This window comes from Podarcis erhardii (assembly GCF_964252035.2).
Source record: "Podarcis erhardii genome assembly, chromosome: 6".
In the NCBI taxonomy this organism is placed as follows: domain Eukaryota; kingdom Metazoa; phylum Chordata; class Lepidosauria; order Squamata; family Lacertidae; genus Podarcis; species Podarcis erhardii.
Genome location: NC_138510.1, coordinates 12,670,878 through 12,695,391, shown reverse-complemented (window position 1 = coordinate 12,695,391; position 24,514 = coordinate 12,670,878). Strand labels below are relative to the sequence as shown.

General features: G+C 42.0%; 1 long non-coding RNA gene across 1 annotated transcript; it reads left to right on the top strand.

Annotated features, from left to right (window-relative positions):
• Nucleotides 1-2: 2 nt before the first annotated feature.
• Nucleotides 3-2,091, top strand: LOC309345202. Its single transcript, XR_014158089.1, has 3 exons — nucleotides 3-95; nucleotides 904-1,026; nucleotides 1,781-2,091. It is a non-coding gene; the product is annotated as an uncharacterized lncRNA (long non-coding RNA).
• The last annotated feature ends 22,423 nt before the right edge of the window (nucleotides 2,092-24,514 follow it).

Sequence of the window (24,514 nt, the reverse complement as noted above, 5' to 3'; positions counted from 1 at the left end):
CTCGAGTTCCAGTATAGAACAATGTTATTACTGGAGTGGGTGCTGGTGGCACTGTGATGTAAACCACTGAGCCTCTTAGGCTTGCCAATTGGAAGGTCAGTGGTTCGAATCCCCACAACAGAGTGAGCTCCCATTGCTCTGTCCCAGCTCCTGCCAACCTAGCAGTTCAAAAGCACGTCAAAGTGCAAATAGATAAATAGGTACCGCTTGGTGGGAAGCTAAATGGCATTTCCGTGCGCTCTGGTTTCCATCACGGTGTTTGTTGTGCCAGAAGTGGTTTAGTCACGCTGGCCTCGTGACCTGGAAAGCTGCCTGTGAAGAAACACTGGCTCCCTTGGCCTGAAAGCGAGATGAGCGACACTACCCCATAGTCCCCTTTGACTGGACTTAACTGTCCAGGGGTCCTTTACTTTTATCTTTTACCTTACTGCTGGTGGCTGCCAGCATATGGAACATGGCTCTTTCTGAAAGCTTTGCACAACATCAGAAAGTGGCCAGAGCTGAATTTTAGCATGACAAATGTGAGGCGACAAAGTTTTGCTTTCTCGGTTTCGTTACCAAAATGACAGGGTCTCATCCACCACCACCAAGCATGGCTCATTCTGCTGTGGCATATGCGTTGAGCTTACCTTTTGGTTCTGCCTGTGTATTCTTTTACCTAGTAGGAACTCATGGGATTGTTTGACAGTACTTGGTCCACGATTGTTTGTTTTTACGTGCTCAGGTGTTTGCATGTTAAAATTTCCATTTCAAATATTTTTTTTATTTTTTTTGCAGAGGGACACAGAATCATTTGAAGATCCACAACCAGATATTCTAATGAGCAAATGCCGCTTTCCTGGGGCAAAGGAGGCAGTTCAGATTGTGGGCCATGGTGCTGAATAGTTAACCCTTTCCCCCAAGTTATGTTCCCAGCCAGAATCAGCTCTCCAGAGGCAACTGAGACAGAGCTTTGGTACAAGTATCAGTTCAGCTGCAACCAACCATTTTCCTTATACTGCTACTCAATAACAGCAGCAACCAAAGGTTAGTTGGGAGCGTCTCAGTTCCAGAGGCTTTTCTTCACCCACTTGCAAGCTACATGATATATATTTGATAAACTCAAGTCATTAGCATGTTAGCAAATATATTTCTCAGCACTCTTCACACAAAGATACCTTTAAAAAGAAATGCTGGATTGACCCTGCTTTGGGCTATTCCTTTGCCTTATGTAAACTTTGTTTTTGGGCTATTTCTTTGCTTTATGTAAACTTTGTTTATAAACCCTGGCTTATAAACTTTTCTTTCCCCTGCTCTGTAGCTCATCCACCTTGCTTGTCTGCTCATAATTTGGTTTCAAGCAGTGCTTTTTCCCCTAAAAAAATGTTTAGAGGTACAGTCATATGTTGTGTTGTGTCCAATCCATGTTGCATCTTTTCACGTTAAATCCCACGATAACCCGGAAGTACCAGACCGGGTTGCTTCTGGGTTTTGCTGCTCGTGCATGTGCAGAAGCGCTAAATCGCACTTCACGCGTGCACAGAAGGGCCAAATTGTGCTCGCACCTGCACAGATATAGCACTTCAAGTTGCGGGCATTTCACATTATAGACGGGCCTCCAGAACAGATCACTGAAACATTGCCCTTCAGTGAGGCCAAGCTTAGATTCACAAAACGTTTAGAGGTATGCGTACCTCTGCAAAATCCCCCCGCCAAAAGTACCAATTTCAAATATATATAAAATTCATCCCTGCTTATCCCTTCCATCTTCTCCACTGTTGATCTTCTCTCTCCTGTTAAGAATATAAAGAAAAGCTTGGCTGGTGCATTAAAACCATCTACCACACATCCTGTTTCTCATGGTGGCCAGACACCTATGGGAATCCTGCAGACAGGACCAGCATGCCATCGCCCTCTCTCCACTTCTGATTCCCAGCAGTGATTCCCAGAGACACACTTCCTACACCAGTGGAGGAAGAACACACCCATCATGGCTGGTACCCACTGATACCCTTTGCCCTCCGTTAGTCTGCTGAATCCAGTTTCGAAGTCAGTGGCTAACACAACATATTGTGGGATATAATTCCACTATGTTTAACTATGTGCTGTTCCAGTTACAGATAGGTAGCCGTGTTGGTCTGCCATAGTCAAAACAAAACAAATTCCTTCCAGTAGCACCTTAAAGACCAACTAAGTCAGTTCTTGGTATGAGCTTTCGTGTGCATGCACACTTCTTCAGATACACTGAAACAGAAGTTTCCAGACCCTTCTATATAGTGAGAAGGTGGGGAGGGGTATTACTCAGAAGGGTGGTGGGAATGGGTGATTGGCAGATAGCTGTGATGAGCCTGTTGACGACTCTTAACGACTGCAATAGGTCTTACAGGAAAAAGCAAGGGGTGAAAAGGTGAAAAATGGCTTTGTCATGTATAATGAGATAAGAATCCAAGGTCTTTGTTCAGACCAGGTTTCTCCATGGTTTTAAGTTTGGTGATAAGTTGTAATTCAGCAGCTTCTCTTTCCAGTCTATTTCTGAAATTCCTTTGTAGTAAAACAGCTACTTTGAGATCTTGTATAGAATGTCCTGGGAGATTGAAGTGTTCTCCTACTGGTTTCTCTGCCTTGTGATTCCTGATGTCCGATTTATGTCCGTTTATTCTTTGGCGTAAGGTCTGGCCTGTTTGTTATATGGACTCTGTTCTGAAACCATATGCCATCAGTGCTCCCAGCTATGTACGTGACACCACAGATTTTCTTTTTTATATATATATAAATATTTATTAAAGTTTTTAAATATAAATGCACAAATAATAAACGATCTTACTTCTATCACAACAATTTCATCACTTCTTTGGACTCCCTCACGTCTCCCGCTCCCATTTACATCGTTAAAAATTTTTTCCAAACAAATTATCAACTTGTTTACAATCTCATGTCCACTCATTCAACTATAATCTAACACTTCTTCCAAAAAATTTTATATTTTCTTTAGTCTCACTTATCATCAAATTTAAATCTAATTTAGTGGTGGCCAATTTTTTATAATCTAGCATCCTTCTTAACATTCAACCAAATTACAATGTTTTTGTAGATACATCTTGAATTTCTCCCAGTCTTCCTCCATCTTCTCTTCTCCCAGATCACGGATTCTGCCAGTCATCTCGGCCAGTTGCATATAGTCCATCAGCTGCATCTGCCACTCTTCCAGTGTGGGTAGATCTTGAGTTTTCCAGTTTTTTGCGATGAGAATCCTTGCTGCCGTTGTTGCATACATAAAAAATGTTCGGTCCTTCTTTAACACCTTCTGGCCGACAATACCCAGAAGGAAGGCCTCTGGTTTCTTAGTGAAGGTATACTTAAATACCTTTTTCAGCTCATTATATATCATTTCCCAGAAGACCTTCACCTTAGGGCATGTCCACCAGAGGTGAAAGAATGTTCCTTCATTTTCTTTACATTTCCAACATTTATTATCAGACGAATGGTATATTTTGGCAAGTTTAACTGGGGTCATGTACCATCTATATATCATTTTCATTACATTTTCCTTCAGAGCATTACATGCGGTGAAGTTCAGCCCAGTGGTCCACAACCTTTCCCAGTCCTCAAACATAATGTTATGCCCAATGTCCTGTGCCCATTTTATCGTAGCCGATTTAACCATTTCGTCTTGTGTATTCCATTTTAGCAGCAAGTTATACATTCTAGATAGTACCTTGTTCTTTGGTTCTAACAATTCTGTTTCTAACTTCGATTTCTCCACCTGGAACCCTAACTTTTTACACATAGGTAGCCGTGTTGGTCTGCCATGGTCAAAACAAAATAAAAAAATTCCTTCCAGTAGCACCTTAAAGACCAACTGAGTTAGTTCTAGGTATGAGCTTTCGTGTGCATGCACACTTCTTCAGATACACTGAAACAGAAGTCACCGGACCTTTCTATATAGTGAGAAGGTGGGGAGGGGTATTACTCAGAAGGGTGGTGGGAATGGGTGATTGGCAGATAGCTGCGATGAGCCTGTTGACGACTCTTAACGACTGCAATAGGTCTAACAGGAAAAAGCAAGGGGTGAGAAGGTGAAAAAAGGCTTTGTCATGTATAATGAGATAAGAATCCAATGTCTTTGTTCAAACCAGGTCTCTCCATGTACAAAGACATTGGATTCTTATCTCATTATACATGACAAAGCCTTTTTTCACCTTCTCACCCCTTGCTTTTTCCTGTTAGACCTATTGCAGTCGTTAAGAGTCGTCAACAGGCTCATCGCAGCTATCTGCCAATCACCCATTCCCACCACCCTTCTGAGTAATACCCCTCCCCACCTTCTCACTATATAGAAAGGTCCGGTGACTTCTGTTTCAGTGTATCTGAAGAAGTGTGCATGCACACGAAAGCTCATACCTAGAACTAACTCAGTTGGTCTTTAAGGTGCTACTGGAAGGAATTTTTTTATTTTGCCCTAACTTTTTGTCATTTTTAAAAACTTCTTTAATCTGAGCATAATGTAACCAGTCTCGCACCTTATCCTTCATTTTCTCCAAACTCTGCAATTTCCAATTGTCTCCATCTTTTTCTAATATTTCCCAATATTTTGGCCATTTGGCCTCCATATTGGGTCTTTTTCGGGCCTTAGCCTCCAGAGGTGAAAGCCACCTTGGGGTTTTATTTTCCAATAAGTCTTTATATTTTGTCCAGACATTAAACACTGCTTTCCTGACAATATGGTTCTTAAAGGCCTTATTGATCTTAACTTTGTCATACCATAAGTATGCATGCCAACCAAAAGCATTGTTAAAACCTTCCAGGTCCAGTACGTCAGTGTCTTCGAGAAGTAGCCAGTCTTTTAGCCAGCAGAAAGCTGCGGCTTCATAGTACAACTTTAAGTCCGGCAGGGCAAAGCCCCCTCTTTCTTTCGCATCTGTTAATATCTTAAACTTAATTCTGGGCTTTTTGCCCTGCCAGACAAATTTAGATATATCTTTCTGCCACTTCCGGAAGCACTTCGTTTTGTCCACAATCTGTAATGTTTGAAACAAAAACAACATTTTTGGCAATACATTCATCTTAATAGCAGCAATTCGGCCTAACAAAGAAAGCTTCAATTTTGTCCAACTATCCAAGTCTCTCTTAATTTCAGACCAACATTTTTCATAGTTATCCTTGAATAGACTCAGGTTTTTTGCTGTTATGTTTACCCCTAGGTACTTTACCTTTTTAACCATAGTTAGTTCTGTTTCTCTCTGAAACCGTTCTGACTCTATGTCTGTCAAATTTTTTCCCAGCACCTTGGTTTTCTGTTTGTTTAATTTAAATCCCGCCACCCGACCAAAGTCCTGAATCAATTGTAATACTCTTTTCGTACTAGATTCTGGCTCCTGCAGGGTCAAAACTAGATCATCTGCAAAAGCTTTAAGTTTGTATTGTTTCGCTCCGACCTGAATCCCTTCCACCAACCGGTCCCCTCTGATCATGTTCAAGAGCACCTCCAGAACCGAGATAAATAACAGAGGGGAAATCGGGCAGCCTTGTCGTGTTCCTTTTTCAATTTTGAACTCTTCTGTAACCACATTGTTAACTATCAATTTGGCCTTTTGTTCTGAATATATTGCATCAATCCCATTCTCAAACCCCCGTCCCACTCCCATTTCTTTCAAATTTCCCTTCATAAATTTCCAAGAAATATTATCAAAGATTTTCTGACACCACAGATTTTCTGAGGAAAATACAATCTTTAAATAATCTTCCCAACAATACTATACTAGCTACTATGGATGTGGAATCTCTGTATACCAACATCCCACACAACGATGGTTTACAAGCTATAAGGAACACCATTTCAGATAAAACCACAGCGGACTTTGCCACCAAACTCTGCCAATTTGTCCTTACCCACAACAACTTCAAATTCGGTGATGACCTGTTCCTTCAGATCAGCGGCACAGCAATGGGCACCCGCATGGCCCCACAGTATGCCAACATCTTCATGGCAGATTTAGAACAACGTTTCCTAAACTCCTATCCACTCAAACCTCTCTTGTACCTGCGATACATTGACGATATTTTTATCATCTGGACACATGGTCAACAGACCCTGAACACCTTCCACCAGAAATTCAATGATTTTCACCCCACAATCAACCTAACAATGAATCAATCTATGCAAGAAATACATTTTTTGGACACTACTATAAAAATACAGGATGGGCACATAGACACGACCTTATACCGTAAACCAACTGACCAACAAACATATCTACATGCCTCTAGCTACCATCCCAAACATACCAAACAGTCCATTGTATATAGCCAGGCACTACGTTACAGCCGCATCTGTTCCAATTCTACAGACAGAGACTCTCACCTAAGAGATCTACAGCAAACCTTTTTAGAACTAAAATACCCAACAGATGAAGTTAGACAACAGATCAACAGAGCCAGACTGATACCCAGAGAGAACTTGCTGCAAGACAGACCCAAAAAAGAAAATAACAGAACACCTCTAGTCATCACATACAGCTCCCAAGTTAAAACAGTACAACGCATCATCAGAGATCTACAACCTCTCCTGGACAATGACAGTTCTCTTTCTCAAGCTCTGGGAGGAAGACCTTTCATTGCCTACAGACAGCCACCCAGTCTTAAACAACTCCTAACCCACAATAATACTACAACCAGACCTAACACAGACACTGGCACCAGAGCCTGCAATAAACCCAGATGCCAACTTTGCTGCCACATACACCCGGACAACACCATTACTGGCCCCAACAACATCACACATACTATCTCGGGACTATTTAATTGCTCATCGTCTAACATTGTGTATGCCATAAAATGCCAACAGTGTCCTTCAGCTCTCTATATTGGACAAACAGGCCAGACCTTACGCCAAAGAATAAACGGACATAAATCGGACATCAGGAATCACAAGACAGAGAAACCAGTAGGAGAACACTTCAATCTCCCAGGACATTCTATACAAGATCTCAAAGTAGCTGTTTTACTACAAAGGAATTTCAGAAATAGACTGGAAAGAGAAGCTGCTGAATTACAACTTATCACCAAACTTAAAACCATGGAGAAACCTGGTCTGAACAAAGACCTTGGATTCGAAACAATTCACTTATCATTCGGAACCGAATCAGTCGTTTTCAAGACTTGACCAAATATGGATATCGAGTGAGCTGACACCAAGAATAAAGAAAATTGAAATTCAGGCCAAAGTTATATCAGACCATAACCCAATAGAAATGGAGATGAAGGGAGTAGAAGAACGGACTTTCAGATGGAGACTAAATGATAATCTATGGGATGATCAAAAATTTACTGAAAGAATACGGAAGAAATTAGCGGAATATTTTTTGGATAACTTAGATAAAGGGGTGAAAACAAGTACGGTGTGGGATGCAAGTAAAGCTGTAATGAGGGGCCTCTTCATCCAACAAAACGCATTGAAAAACAAGATTAAAGAAAAGAGGTCAAAAGAGATTTTGGGACAGATTATGGACTATGAACAAAAACTGATTAAAAAACCAAACAACGAAAAGATAATGCAGGAAATAAAATCCCTTCAAACGCAATTCGCAATGATAATCAATAAGGAGGTTGAGTGGAATATCAAAAGATTAAGACAAAAAAACTTCGAATATGCAAATAAGTCAGGAAAATGGCTTGCGTGGCAAGTCAAAAAAAGGAAAGAGCAAAATACAATTAGTAAAATAATAATAAATGGAAAAGAAACAACTGATTCGAAAGAAATTAGAAAAGGATTTCAGGATTTCTATGAGCAACTGTATAGGTTCAAGGAAAGGAACAATAAGAGAAAAATAGAAAGATACCTAAAAGAAAAGATGGTGAAGAAGATGTCATCAGATCAAAGAGAACAGCTAAATGTCCCAATCCGTAGAGAAGAGGTAGAAGAAGTGATAAAAGATTTAAAAAGAGGAAAGGCCCCGGGCCCAGATGGGTTTACTTCAAGTTACTATAAAGAAATGAAAGATACGTTAATGACGCCGCTAACTGATGTAATGAATAACATCTTGACAGGAAAAGACATCCCTGGCTCCTGGAAAGAGGCCCTTATCACAATCATCCCAAAACAAGACTCGGACCTAACTCAAATCAAGAACTATAGACCCATCTCCCTATTAAATACGGACTATAAAATATTCGCCGGAGTTTTGGCTAAAAGATTAAAAAAGATATTAATAAAGTTGATACATGAAGACCAAGCGGGCTTTCTCCCTGGAAGGTTTATAAGAAACAATACGAGAAATATAATTAACATCATTGAGTACCTTTCTGATAGATGTGACAAACCAGCAAGTTTAATTTTCTTAGACGCGGAGAAAGCCTTCGATAATGTAATTTGGGAATTTATGTTAAAGAATTTGGAAGCTATGGAGGTGGGACAAAAGTTCTTAAATGGGATAAAGGCAATTTACACAGAGCAGAAGGCGAGATTGATAATTAATAATGTGATTACTGAGGATATAAAAATATGTAAAGGAACGAGGCAGGGTTGCCCGCTCTCGCCTCTGCTCTTTATAACGGTTTTGGAGGTGTTACTGAATGCAATCAGACAAAACAAACAAATTAAAGGGGTAACTTTAGGCCTTAATGAGTACAAGGTTAAAGCCTATGCAGATGATGTGGTCTTAACGGTGGAAGAACCTATAGAAAGTATAAAGGCGTTTCTGGACGAGGTCGAACAATTCGGGAACCTTGCAGGTTTCAAGTTGAATAAGAGTAAGACTAAGATGATTATTAAAAACATGGAGCAAGATAAGGTTACAACACTGCAACAGCAAACTGAAATTGAGGTTGTCAGAAAGATAAAATATTTAGGTATTTGGATTACCAACAAAAACATCGACCTATACCAAAATAACTATGTACCGGTGTGGAATAAAATTAAAAAAGATCTGACGCTCTGGACCAGGATGAAACTATCATTCTGGGGAAGAATCTCCATGGTGAAGATGATGCTGCTACCCAGGTTGTTGTTCCTGTTCCAAACATTGCCCATTTTAAAAGGAACAAAGGACTTCAAAGAATGGCAAAAAGCGATCTCTAGATATGTCTGGGAGGGGAAGAAACCAAGAATTAAATTTAAGTTGTTAACAGACGTAACAGAAAGAGGGGGCTTTGCCTTACCAGACATGAGACTTTATTACGAAGCATCATGTCTGTGTTGGTTAAAAGAATGGGTAAAGCTAGAGAACAAAGAGTTATTAGATTTGGAGGGGTACAACAACAGGTTTGGGTGGCACGCGTACTTATGGAAGGATAAAAAGAGAATGCATAGGGGATTTGGTAGCCACATTTTTAAAGGACCATTAATAGAGGTTTGGGACAGATATAAAAATATATTAGAACCAAGAACACCACATTGGTTGTCTCCACAGGAGATGATAGGTGTAAAAAAAGTTAACATGAAGGAAAAATGGGGGAAGTATGAAGATATGGTTGTTTATGAAGGAGGGAAGTGGAAAGTTAAACCATATGACCAGGTCAAAATGCTCACACAAGGTTGGCTGCATTACTTCCAGATAAATGAGATGTTTAAAACAGAGGTGAAGGAAAGAGGATACGTAGAAAAAGAATCAATATTCCAAAAAGAGATAATAAATAGTGATTACAAAAACCTCTCCAAAATGTATAAACTACTGCTGGAGTGGAATACGAAGGATGAGGAAGTGAAGTCAGTGATGGTACAATGGGCGAGGGATTTAAGGTATAACATCCAAATGGAAGATTGGGAAAAGCTGTGGAGAGTGAATATAAAGTTTACAGCCTGTACACTACTAAAAGAAAATGTAATGAAGATGCAATACAGGTGGTATATGACTCCTGTAAAATTAGCTAAGATGTATAAGATAGACAATAAGTGTTGGAAGTGTAAACTTATGGAGGGGACGTTTTATCATCAATGGTGGGAGTGCAAGAAAGTTAAAAGATTCTGGGAGGACGTATATAATGAACTGAAAAAGATGTTAGGTTACACTTTTGTAAAAAAACCAGAAGCTTTTCTACTTTGTATTATGGGAAAGGATATCAGGAGAAAGGACTGTAAACTATTCCAGTACGCGGTCACAGCAGCCAGAATTGTGATAGCCCAGAGGTGGAAGCAGGAAGAAATGCCAACAGTTGCAGAGTGGAGAGCAAAACTGACAGAGTATGCTGAGTTGGATAAATTGACAGGGAAATTAAGATACCTAAAAGACCAAAAATTTATTGAAGATTGGGGGAAATTTGTGGATTACCTGGAGAATAAATGTTTTGTAAATACAACGCTAGTGGGTTTTAAAGAGGCACTGTAAAGAACTAACAAGTATTGTTCAAATCGAAATAATGTATAAAGGGAGATATGTATGGCAATATGTAAGGATGGAATGTGTTTCAAAGACTCAAATTCGAAGGAATGTCAACGTCGCTGAAGGAAGTCAAAAATGAATGGAAAGTTCTGTATTTCGGATATATTGTATTTAGAATGAAATTAATAAAAAACTGAAAATTGAAAAAAAAAAAAAAAAAAGAACAAAGACCTTGGATTCTTATCTCATTATACATGACAAAGCCATTTTTCACCTTTTCACCCCTTGCTTTTTCCTGTAAGACCTATTGCAGTCGTTAAGAGTCGTCAACAGGCTCATCACAGCTATCTGCCAATCACCCAATCCCACCACCCTTCTGAGTAATACCCCTCCCCACCTTCTCACTATATAGAAGGGTCTGGTGACTTCTGTTTCAGTGTATCTGAAGAAGTGTGCATGCACACGAAAGCTCATACCAAGAACTGACTTAGTTGGTCTTTAAGGTGCTACTGGAAGGAATTTGTTTTGTTTTGACTATGTGCTGTTTGAATAACTTCTCTCCCCCCTCCCCCCGCCCTGAACTTCCAACATTCTGGGTGGAATTCAGCAACTTTGTTGCATTGCCATGTGAAATAAATTTGGTTGTTTGCATGACTGCTTGATGTCATCACATTGCCTACATGATCAGAAGAAGAGTTTGGATTTGATATCCCACTTTACCACTACCCTAAGGAGTCTCAAGGCAGCTAACAATCTCCTTTCCCTTCCTCCCCCACAACAAACACTGTGAGGTGAGTGGGGCTGAGAGACTTCAGAGAAGTGTGACTGGCCCAAGGTCACCCAGCAGCTGCATGTGGAGGAGCGGAGACGTCAACCCGGTTCCCCAGATTACAAGTCTATCGCTCTTAACCACTACACCACACTGGCTCTCGGTAATTGGATGTGACAGGTGTAAGAAAAAGCAGCTACTTGAGGGCCACCAGTGACCCATTCCTGGCTCAATGGCCATGTTCCATCAGATCCTGCCATTGGTCATTTCCCTGTTTTGTGTATTTCAATGGGAATTTGCTCAAGGGTGCATAGAGGATACCTGGTAGTAGTACATATGGAACTCATTCCTACAAAATGTAGTGCTAAGCCTACCAATAACTATTAGCCATGATGGTAATGTTCTATCAGGGACAATATTATTCTGAATGCCAGTTGCTGAGAATCGCAAGTAGGATGAGTGCAGGATTCCCAAAGGCATCTGGTTGGCCACCATGAAAACAGGATGCTGAACTATACGGCCCAGTGGCCTGATCCATAGCTGATTGTGTCTAGTTCTTTTATTGCCTTCTTCTTTCTCTGAAGAGATAACCTAGAAAAAGAAAAAAAAGAAAAAAGAATGGCAGCTTAAAACCAACAGATGCGCCTTTTTATTATTATTTTCTCTGAAAAGAAAATAAATGAAAGAGTGGATAGCTCATGCATGGCTGCTGTAAAAGTCCATATGCTCCTCAGCAAGAGTAAATTAATCTTGTACATGAGAGGCCCTCTTTCAGCCATCTATTGCTTTCTAAATTAAAAACACCCCCCCCCAAATAAAATCCTGCCAAGTGAGGTTTATTGAGGTTTGTCCTCGAGCTATTTACACAGCAAAATTAATTTTGTTGATCAGGTTTCCTCCTTTGGTTGACTCTGTGATCTAATTCCTCCCATGTATGAAAAACCAGATTAATAGGAACCCAAGATGGTTTAATATATTTTGACAGCAAACACTTATCTTTAATCTTCTCCAGTTTGCTGACAGTCATATCACCTTATGTATTCCATGTATTCCCCCCTCCCCCTCCCAGCCTCAGTAATAGGGGCTTCTGTGCTAACAAGTTGCACAATGCCTCTGCGTGTTTGCATTGACTTGAATACATTTGATTTCCTCACTGACTGATAAGTGCATCAGACAGCAGTGCACAGCAGTGGGCTGGGAAAGATGCTTTTGTTCATCCCTGTTCATCTGCATGACAAGAGGGAGCACGAACACTCCCAGAGCTCTTGGGACAATCATGCAGATAACGCAGGAGCCTGGACTATCTTCAAAAGATGCAGCCGTCCCTCAAGCCAAGGAAGGAAGCGCCACAGTGATTACTTGCATGAGTGGAGTTTAACAGCCTTCATATTAGAAGAGTAAATACTTCCTAAGGATCCCTTATTGGCAATGCATGGACAAGTCTGTCATTTTCAGATTCTCGCAGTTCCTCATTTTGCTAATCTTACATTCAATTAGCCACATTTTCCACAACAGTTTAAAGCCCTTATGACTACCCCCCCCCCAGTATTTTAGCGCACATTCCTTGTAATGGCTTGCACACTATTCTAGGTATCTCTCCCCTTGCCCCCCCCCAATGTAACACAGTATAATTTTTCCTAACGTGCATTTTAATGCACACAGTCTCCTAAATACACATTTTTTGGTGGCTGCACAATTAAATTACAATATTCAGAAGAATTGGAAGGATATATCTGTTTCGGTATGCATATTTGGTTCAGTAAATGCAATTTAGGAAGATTTGCATTAGAAGAGAAGAAGAGTTTGGATTTGATATCCCGCTTTATCACTACCCGAAGGAGTCTCAAAGTGGCTAACAATCTCCTTTCCCTTCCTCCCCCACAATAAACACTCTGTGAGGTGAGTGGGGCTGAGAGATTTCAAAGAAGTGTGACTAGCCCAGGATCACCCAGCAGCTGCATGTGGAGGAGCGAAGATGAGAACCTGGTTCATCAGATTACAAGTCTACTGCTCTTAACCACCACACCACACTGGCTCTCAGTGTGAACTGAACTAAATTAAAAGGTGAACTGAACTAAATGACCCTCCTATTCCAATTTGCAACACGGCACACATATTGATCACAAATTGGGGGTGGCCATTCATCATAGCAGTAGGAGTCACATATTTGAGCTGAGAAGTACTGATGGGTCACTGTCTGATGTAGACTGATACAATTGGGATGGAGGCCACAGTGCAAGCCTAACTTCATTCTGTCTTTAAAGGGGGGAGAAATGATGCGCTTCATAGCAAAATAAGTGTTCTCAGCTGTCAACGTGACTCCTCCCCTCCATGCTTAAGGTGAACTACCAGTGTCTCATCTTTCTTAAAGTACCTTTGCAATTGATTTTCCCAGAATGTACTTACTTAATTTGCAATGAAACTTTGCATACTTGCCACGTATATGGGTCCTTAATTCTTACTAAGAATATCTCCAGGGCTCTCTCCAGGTCTGAGGTGATCTTTGGTAAAGTCCCATCTAGTGATGTACTTCAGGAGGTCTTGGGAAGCTTACCAAGAGGCAAGAACCTGAACCAGTGCTGAGTTTTAATTGTCCACAGTTTAATTTTCCAGGGCCCTGCGGGAAATTAAAATGACAGCACCAAAACAAGATGCTTTATAAAAGTATGTTTGTGGTGGGGAGAGATCAGATTTCAATGGTGAGCTCTGACAGCTTCCCCTGCATTTAGCTTACTAATACCAGACCTTAAATACCCCTAACTACTGAACTCTGAAATGGCAACCTTCATTGAATGTGCAACCCTAGTCATTGGGTGTGAGTGTGTGTTTATCTGCTATATGTTCTTATATCCCATCCATCAAGGCCAGCCCAAGACATTTTGGCATCTGAGGCCAAACCACAAAATGCCTCCCTCCGTCTGAAAAGAAGGACAAGAGGGGAATCAAGTCAACCTTGCTTAACAGGAGCCCAGGAGACCCCAGAGGGCAAACCTCACCATTTCCTCCCCAGAGGTGGGAGGAGACCATCAGTAGTGCCTCCTATTCTCCAAGAGGCCACTCTGAAGGTGGGAGGGGGAGGCTGCAAAGGAGACAGCAGATCTGACCTCCAAGGAACACACCTCCAAGGAACACACCAGGTAATGGACGCTGGATGTGTTGCTTCTGTGGATCTTGCTGCCTGAGGCAGTCGCCTCACCTTGCCTCATGCTGCCCATCCTCCTGCAGTAGCCCAGTGAAATGACGGCATACTTTGGCTGGCTGAGGGAAAACCAAAGGTGGTAAAAGAGCCACATCCAGTGCCTTGCCAGACTTGTACCAGCAAAGTCGAAGTGAGGGTAGAGGAATGATCTTGTGCTCCTCTGTCTTTTTCCTCACACCCACCCTCCACTTGCTCTTTTCCTCCCGCTATAAACTGAGAAAGTAAAATACAGTGGTACCTCGGGTTAAGAACTTAATTCATTCTGGAGGTCCGTTCTTAACCTGTTGTTGTTGTTGTTTAGTCGTTTAGTCGTGTCCGACTCTTCGTGACCCCATGGACCAGAGCTCGCCAGGCACTCCTGTCTTCCACTGCCTCCCGCAATTTGGTCAGACTCATGTTTGTAGCTTCGAGAACACTGTCCAACCATCTCGTCCTCTGTTGTCCCCTTCTCCTTGTGCCCGCCATCTTTCCCAACATCAGGGTCTTTCCCAGGGAGTCTTCTCTTCTCATGAGGTGGCCAAAGTATTGCAGCCTCAGCTTCACGATCTGTCCTTCCAGTGAGCACTCAGGGCTGATTTCCTTCAGAATGGATGTGTTTGATCTTCTTGCTGTCCATGGGACTCTCAAGAGTCTCCTCCAGCACTATAATTCAAAAGCATCAATTCTTCGGAAATCAGCCTTCTTTATGGTCCAGCTCTCACTTCCGTACACCACTACTGGGAAAACCATAGCTTTTACTATACAGACCTTTGTTGGCAAGGTGATGTCTCTACTTTTTAAGATGCTGTCTAGGTTTGCCATCGCCTTTCTCCCAAGGAGCAGGCGTCTTTCAATTTCGTGGCTGCTGTCACCATCTGCAGTAATCATGGAGCCCAAGAAAGTAAAGTCTCTCACTGCCTCCATTTCTTCCCCTTCTATTTACCAGGAGGTGATGGGCCCAGTGGCCATGATCTTTGTTTTTTTGATGAAACTGTTCTTAACCTGAGGTACCACTTTAGCTAATGGGGCCTCCCGCTGTTGCAGCGCTGACGCCACACGATTTCTGTTCTCATCCTGAAGCAAAGTTAACCTGAGGTACTACTTCCGGGTTAGCGGAGTCTGTAACCTGAAGCGTCTGTAACCCGAGGTACCACTGTACAAGGGAGATATTTGTGACAGCTCTTGAGCTGCTCTAAAACTTTCCCTGGTTTGTAGAGGGTGTTTTCAGGGGGCCGAGAAGGCCTTTTCCTTTACATCCAAGTCCCTTCCAAGTCAGCCCCTGACGTACACCCAATTTACCCTTTGAGTCTTAGTGATGTTTATAGGTCCATGGACATATAAGTAGCCAAGAAAGACAGCAGGGAGTGGGCATGTGACATCAGATGTCCCTCCCTGAGATTCTGAGATCCACCTGCTTGACCTCTGGGGGGGGGGGAGATCCAGAGCAACATGTGGTTTCTGAAATAACCTCCTGGGACCCATAGGATTGCAGCCTAATTTTTTCTTTCATTGCTAGTTCTGGATGGCCAGCCTTGAGAATCAACTCCATTCTTGCATCCAGGAGAGCATAATGAGAAATCAATTATGCTTGCAGGAAAACTGTGAGGCTTGACAAGCCTCAGGGTCTTTGATTGTCAGCTGATGTATTTTTTTTACAGACATGTCATCTGAATGGCTAAAATGCGGCAGCACACACTCGACTACTCATCGAGGAAGATGGAGATGATGTCTTTTGATTTTTCAGCAAGGCGTCACTGAAATATGATTTACTAGGCTGTCAGCCTCGTTATTTCTGGCACGTTTCCAAACATGCCACAAAGGTCAGAATTAATTTATATAATAATGAGGTCACATCAAGCTATATATTGGAACATTTAGACAAAGCTGCCTCCAAACGCTTTTGGTCATGCCGTCAATTTTAACTGCATATTACACCGTATTAGCAAGTTCAGAACGTCAATACATTTTCGTGGAAATGGGGATTTACTCTGCCGATCTGCCGGCTTGGAATAATTTCCCTCTCAGTAGGATATCGGGACTGGCTTTTATTCTAAAACAAGTAGGGAAATTGAAGGCTATTTTGTTGCCTTGTCCTCCTCCTTACCTTCTAGAATGAAGGGGGGAGGGAACCACACACACAACTCTGATTAAATATTTTTCCAACCATTTCTCCCCAGAGGTCTCATTTACTACTAAGGAAATTTTAAGATTGCCTTTGAACTGCAGGAAATGGTGACACAAGCAAGATTTTAATGATTACCTGGTTACATTTAACATCCATAAAAATTCTCTTGTTTTGGAAGTTCAATATAATTGAAAATATATTGTTTTTAAATTATGCATGCACTCAGGAATTGGAGCAGAATCAAAACTCAAATCTCTCTCTCTACACACACAGCTTGCTCAGAAAATAAGACTCTTCTGCAGCCTAGTTATCAAGCAAAATCTTTAAACAATTCATCTCTGTGTTGCACATGTACATCCACGCACAGAGAGAGAGGAAGAGAGATTTCAGGATAGCCAGCTCGCAGCTGCTGCAAAATACACCTGAATCCTCAGTGCAGAGAGGCCATTTCATTGATTATAGCTCTTTTCTTCTGAGAAGCTAAAAAATAAGTTAAGTCATGTTCTTACATGGCAACTTCTCCTCTTTTCTTTCTACCATACCTTTTGTGGGCAGAAGTGATTCTATGCAGGTGGATGATGTGTCCTAATACACACACATACACAAAAACAATTGGTATAGTTACTAAGTTTTGTGTACTTATACACAGTGCTTTTTTCTTAAAAAAAAGAAAGTTTAGGGGTACTCTCATTTTGACTCAAGAAAATCACCATTTTATAGTAAATGGACAAAAGTACAAAGATTCACAAAAATGTTTAGGGGTATGCGTACCCCTGCGTACCCCCAGAAAAATGCACTGATTATACAGTAGGGGGATGTTATGTGCTGAGTTGAATAGGATCCAAAATGCAGCAGTCTGATTGGTCCTAGAACAATAGGATTCAGAATGCAGCAGTCTGATTGGTCCTAGAACAATGCAGCAGTATGATTGGTCCACAGGAGCCACCCAATCCAGCTCCAGGTGGAAGTGAATCCACAACCTGATTGGCCTACAGGAGAATCCCGGAATTAGCCAATCACGTGCAGCCCGCTGTGTAAATAATGTATATAAAGCAGATATTGTGGGGGAACTTCCATTCTTCCTCACCACTATGAGCTAAATAAAGATCATGAAATCCACTCTCGAGTATATTTCAGGGGGGAAACAGATAAGGACTCAGCTTAAATGCTTACAGTCCAAAATGCATCCCACGAGTAAACAAAAAGCAGTGGGAAAGGTGAGGAGTGGACAGAGACAATGCGGCAAGAACAGAAAGGGATCGGAATGACATTTCTATATGCTGTGCCAGAGGTAAGCGAAATATGCCCCTCCCAATGTTATTGGACTACAATTCCATCATCCCTACCCTTTGCTGGGGGTGATGGGATTTGGTGTCAAAAAATGTCCGGAAAGCCATAATCAGCCACCCTCTATCCATATTGCCTCTCTGCACATTACTTTCAACAACAACAACAACAATTTTATTATTTGTACCCCACTCATCTGACTGGGTTGGCCCAGCCACTCTGGGCAGCATGCATCATATTTAAAAACATCACACAGCATTAAACATTTACAAAAAAAAACCTTCCCTATACAGAGTTGCCTTCAGATGTCTTCTAAAAGTTATATAGTTATTTAGCTCCTTGACATCTACCAAGAAGGTCCTCTGCCTGGTTGCCTGTAACTTCACTTCTCGTAATGAGGGAACCACCAGAAGGCCCTTGGAGCTGGACCTCAGTGTCCAGGCTGAATAAGAGGGGTGGAGACCCTCCTTCAGGTATGACAATAGAGTCCTCTCCTCATTCCCCAAATCCCCCTAGCTGTCTGCACTCTGCTGGTGTCCCCAGTTTGCATACACTCTTAAGAACTTTAGAAGGGCTCCGCAGGATCAGGTTGTGCACCAATCTAACCCCTTTACCCAGTGGCAGACCGACATTTGAGGGGCCCTGATGCTTGAACTGCCATGAGGGCCCCTTCAGAACCAGCAACAAGGTCTGGGTGACCACCATTATCTTCTTCAGTGGAATGTCAGATCATGGCACCTTGACAACTTATGTGCTCTCAGACTTTGGGATTGTTGAAATATATGTATCAAAAAATCAATCTATGTGGCTTAAACCAATGTGACTCAAATTAGGTCTGCTAGACCCAATTTTTCTTTAAGCAATGTGGGCTAAAGTTGCTTCTGGGGCCCTTTTGGGATTAGGGCCCCTTAAGCTTAAGCTTTGTAAGTTTCATGGCAGATTGCATGTACATGTTCCTGTTCCAACCATGACCAGTCAGGTGCCCATGGAAAGCCCACAGGCAGGACCTGAGTATGATAGCACTTCACCCAACTTTTCATCCCCAGCAAATGGTATTCAGAGCCACACTGTCTCCAGCCACAGAGGTAGAACATAAGCATGGTGGCTTAAAACCATTGATTTCTGTCTCTACACATCTCTTTGAGTCCTGGGTTCACAGGTCCCTAAGATCCAGTACTTTTCAACCATTTCTCAATCAATTACAGCTGGTCCTGCATTCATTGCATGCCTTTCTTCCTTCGTGAGAATACCTTATCTAAGAAGAGTGTTGCCTACCCTTCCATTGTTCCCTCTGTTTTATCCTCGGTTCTCTTCATGTGTTCCCCAGCTGCTGCCCCCCTGGAAAGCAGTATACCTAGAAATCATCCTGTAAGTTTGGGCCGACCTAAGTGTCCTTACTCCTTCGCTTTCCTTCCACATGAGAAACCACATCCTTTTAATGGAATTGTATTTGCGTGCCTCTTTGAAAATGGGCAAAGCATGGCAATATGAATTAGGGGGGAATTCGAGAATCCATATTATCTTACATTTATAAGTCATTTAAGTACAGCTGTTGTGCACTGATCTTGTAAACAGACCCAGATGAGAACCAAACAAAGAAACCAACATCGTTCTATAATGCAAAAACACAAAATTAAAAGATGGAACAGCTTTCAGATTGGAGTAGTTTTTGCGAGATTTCGGAAGATTGCACAATGCCAACAAAAAGTATAAAATTACAGTCATTGCAAAAGATTGATGAAAAATTCAGACTCAGATGTAGAACAAGGGTGGCTGGGGCATTAATATTTTAGAATGTTATTCTGAAATCCCTGCAGTTGCTGAAATATGGATGTTTATCTGTTTGGGGTGCCAGTTATCCAGACACACAGATCTTCCAGCTGTGAGCCCCAGCAATGCATTGTTAAACTGGGTATGTTTCCTATATGATTTGCCCATCTATGAAAAGAAATCTGCAAACTGAAAGCAGATCCCACCCACAAACAGGAGGATAGAACTAATGATGGGCAAATCCTCCCTCCAGCCTCAAATTAAATTTGAATTTGAATTTGGTTTGCCGAGTTGTCTTCTAAAAAATAAAACAGAACTGGGAAATAATTTACAGAGCAAACCAACACCTGTGTGCTGGGCTAGGCAGCAATGGTGGTTTGGGCAGGAATGGCCCAGCCTTTCTGGCCTTCAATGGTGTCCCCATGTGTGCAGAGTGACAGCAGCATCTGTTGACAGAGAGTCCTCACTTCAGCACGCTAAATGTGCATGGAGGCTAAAGTGCCACAGGCAAGATCTCCATCAGCAGCAGCCAGTGGAAATCCCCCCAAAAGGACTTTCAGAATCAGGGTGGGCTGGGCTCAGCAGACCGAGGATCCATTGAATCCTGAGTGAGCCTTGCCACATGACAACACTGGGCCCAATTTCATACCCTCCCGACATTTCTCCTGTGAAAATAGGGACATCCTATTCCATACTACTATTACTACTACTAATGTTATTATCTATATCCTGCACATCTGACTGAGTTCCCCCGCCGCCCTGGGGATCTTCCAACTTCTATAAAAACATAACTAAACACTAAATATTAAAAAAATTCTCCTATACAAGGCTGCCTTCAGATGTCTTCTAATGCATGTATAGTTATTTGTCTCCTTGGCTCACATAACTCCAACATTTTTTTGTTGTTGTTTAGTCATTTAGTCGTGTCCAACTCTTTGTGACCCCATGGACCAGAGCACACCAGGCACTCCTGTCTTCCACTGCCTCCCACAGCTTGGTCAAACTCATGCTGGTAGCTTCGAGAACACTGTCCAACCATTTTGTCCTCTGTCATTCCCTTCTCTTTGTGCCCTCCATCTTTCCCAACATCAGGGTCTTTTCCAGGGAGTCTTCTCTTCTCATGAGGTGGCCAAAGTATTGGAGCCTCAGCTTCAGGATCTGTCCTTCCAGTGAGCACTCAGGGCTGATTTCCTTCAGAATGGATGTGTTTGATCTTCTTGCAGTCCATGGGACTCTCAAGAGTCTCCTCCAGCACCATAATTCAAAAGCATCAATTCTTCGGCGATCAGCCTTCTTTATGGTCCAGCTCTCTTCCATACATCACTACTGGGAAAACCATAGCTTTAACTATACGGACCTTTATCCGATTAATAATTAATAATAATAATAATAATAATAATAATAATAATAATAATAATAATAATAATTTTTTTGTACCCCGCCCAGCCACTCTGGGTAATGAAACACATAGTAATGAAAATATTGACTTCTTACCATACCCTCCAACATTTCTTTAATGAAAATAGGGATGTCCTAAAGAAAAGTGGGATGTTCCAGGTTCAAATCAGATTCTGTAAATCTAGGACTACTGCTGGAAAATAGGGACACTTGGAGGGTCTGTAATTTGGGCCCGATTGCAGCACCAGCTCTGGGCCGACACAGCGATCTGTCTGAGCCTCCCACCTTCCATCCCACAGACAACTGCAGTGCAGTGATGGCCCCACTGCTCTGTCAATCAACACCCACCTGGGAATGGGGAGGCCTGAAGATCCATCCCTTAGTTGATTCAACCCCCAGTTTGGCTCCTGTTGCTTTGAGGAAATGTTTCAGTGTGCTATTATTTTTAAAGACTTCGATCCACTGGAAGTTTGTGATACCTACACCCTGTTGAAATAAATCTGGCAAGTTTCCTGCAACACACTTAGAAGTTAGCTACTACTTTTAAAGGCTTAGTTTTGACCAACAGTGCAATTTTATGGAAGTCTGCTCAGAAATGAATGAGTTTGAATGAATGAGTTCAAAACTTGTTAGTGATCTCTTATAGTGACTAATAAATAATACCTGTTGTGATGATTCGTAAGGAAATGATTACAGGGTTTTTCATGGAAAATGTGTGATTGCTATTTTTAAAAATATAATTCAATGATAAAGATATTGCTGATGTTGTGCAGCAATCTGAGTATTCTTATAATCTTTCTAGTTCCTCGAACCTCCTAAAGTCATGCTCCTTTACCAACCCTGAGAAGAGAAGAAAAAGTCCTGCAAAAGGGCACAAAGGTTCTATTTTAATATTTTATATGGACAAACATAAAAAATTAAAAGCAACACAAGAATGATTCAGGGCTCCTAAACGCCATTCCAGCACCAACATCTGCCATGCCTCACAAACATCACACAGAAACCCCCATTCTATTCAGAAAAATACCTTCACCCTTTCTGCTAAATTAAACTGCACTGTTTGATTGGATGATGGCTTGCAGAATGTCGCATGTCTATAAGAGCCTGGGTGGCAAAAATGCTCATGTTTTGTTTATAGGTAGGTCACTTTTAATAGAACTCAATATGCATTATTTATGTTTGCTTTTATTTTATTTTATTTATTTAAAAAAATCAAATATTTATGCATAAGGAAGCATAAAGAAAGTTTTTTTTTGGGGGGGGATCTATCATGCAATACATCACAAACATAGTAAAAAACTTGTTGAAATGGAACCAGAAGCTAAGATGGAGCTTGTCATGTATGAAAGTGTAAATCTACAAGAGACTGAAAATTTAAGTGTGACATCTCTGCTTTCACCACCATGCTGTTGCAGACTGTGGATCACAGCTTGGACCAAAATGGTCACAACTTTATCGATTATAGATTTAAGTTGGCTTTGGCATAGGTATGTCTGCTGTATCAGCCACCCCAACCATTGACTGATATCTCCATCAAGGTTGAATCTGATTATAATAATAATAATTTATTATTTATACCCCGCCCATCTGGCTACGTTTCCCCAGCCACTCTGGGTGGCTTCCAACACAATATTAAAATACAGTAATGCCTCAAACGTTAAAAGCTTCCCTAAACAGGGCTGCCTTCAGGTGTCGTCTAAGGCTACCTCACTGACACAAATCTAATGGATGGTCCCATCAGGTCGCCATTTTGGGATTCCTGTTCTCCTGTCAGACCCCTGTCTGGGGCTTTGGACAGAACCCAACCTGTGCACCCCTTTACCAGGGTACCCTGAATTTGATCCTCCACCGCGGTTTAGTCTAAGGATCCAACCCAATGCCTCTTCCCCCCAAACTTGTGACAAGAGGACAAACTTCCAGACAGGACCCATTTGTCCGCAGGCAAATTCCTTCCTTACCCCAAATATGGCACCATAGCAAGTCATACATGTGTGTTGCCCACTTACCACTGGGCAGGTCCATAACATACAGGGTGGGTGGGTTTCACTGCACTGCCTGCAAGCAGCACAGCCATCTTGTATGCCCCACTGGAGGACCCAACAGAAGACTGCCCCTGTCAGGTCTATCACAGGGGCATCACCCCCCATAGCAGAACCTCAATTGGCCCGTTCAAATGCAAACATTTTTTGCAGTCAATCCCACCAGCTCTCACAGTCAACTGAAGCTGCCCGTGATGTCTGCCAGCTATCCAGTGGCCACAACTGCTGCCACTGTTTTGGGGGAATACAGCGAGTGGTCTTTAGAGTCGCTTGTCTGCAGAGGCAAATATGTGAGTTTCACAAAGTGGATCTGAAATGTTCCTGCCCATTCCATGCACTTCATTTTCTAGGATTATGCATTACGTTCCCCAGTCAAAAGCACAAACTTTAAACCATGGAGAGACCTGGTCTGAATAGAGACATTGGATTCTTATCTCATTATACATGATATAGCTGTTGTTGTTTAGTCGTGTCCGACTCTTCGTGACCCCATGGACCAGAGCACGCCAGGCACTCCTGTCCTCCACTGCCTCCCACAGTTTGGTCCAACTCACGCTGGTAGCTTCGAGAACACTGTCCAACCATCTCATCCTCTTTCGTCCCCTTCTCCTTGTGCCCTCAATCTTTCCGAACATCAGGGTCTTTTCCAGGAAGTCTTCTCTTCTCATGAGGTGGCCAAAGTATTGGAGCCTCAGCTTCACGATCTGTCCTTCCAGTGAGCTCTCAGGGCTGATTTCCTTAAGAATGGATTGGTTTTATCTTCTTGCAGTCCATAGGACTCTCAAGAGTCTCCTCCAGCACCATAATTCAAAAGCATCAATTCTTCAGCAATCAGCCTTCTTTATGGTCCAGCTCTCACTTCCATGCATCACTACTGGGAAAACCATAGCTTTAACTATACGGACCTTTGTCGGCAAGGTGATGTCTCTGCTTTTTAAGATGCTGTCTATATGATATAGCTATTTTTAGCCATCTCACCCCTTGCTTTTTCCTGTAAGACCAATTGCAGTCGTTAACAGTCATCAACAGGTTTACCACACCTATCAGCCAATCACCCAATCACCCAATCCCACCACCCTTCTGAGTAATACCCCTCCCCACCCTCTCACTATATATAAGGGTCTGGTGACTTCTGTCTCAGTATAACTGAAGAAGTGTGCATGCACACGAAAGCTCATACCAATATCAAACTTAGTTGGTCTCTAAGGTGCTACTGGAAGGATTTTATATATATATATATTGGTTCGACTACGGCAGACCAACATGGCTACCTACCTGTAATCAAAAGCACAGACAGCAGTATAAATAATTGCAGATCTGAATCATTATGGGCAAGCCCATCTTGCTTAATTGCATAACAGCTTGCTGAGGGTTTTTTTTTTGCTTTTTTGGGGGGGGGGCGGCATTTAAAAAAACCAAAACTACAAATCTAACAACAGCACCTGGAAACAGTGTTGGGGTGCTTATTTGCTACAGTGAAGTTTTTACTTTAGGTGAGAAAAATCACAGGTCTTCCTGCAATCAGCAGTGACTGCATGCACTGTTTCTGCATTCTTCTGTTTCCTTCTATTGATGCAGGACCAATTTAAGCATCACACTGTGTATTGTATGTACTGGGTGGGGATTACACACCCGGTTCTTCAAAGTGGGGAT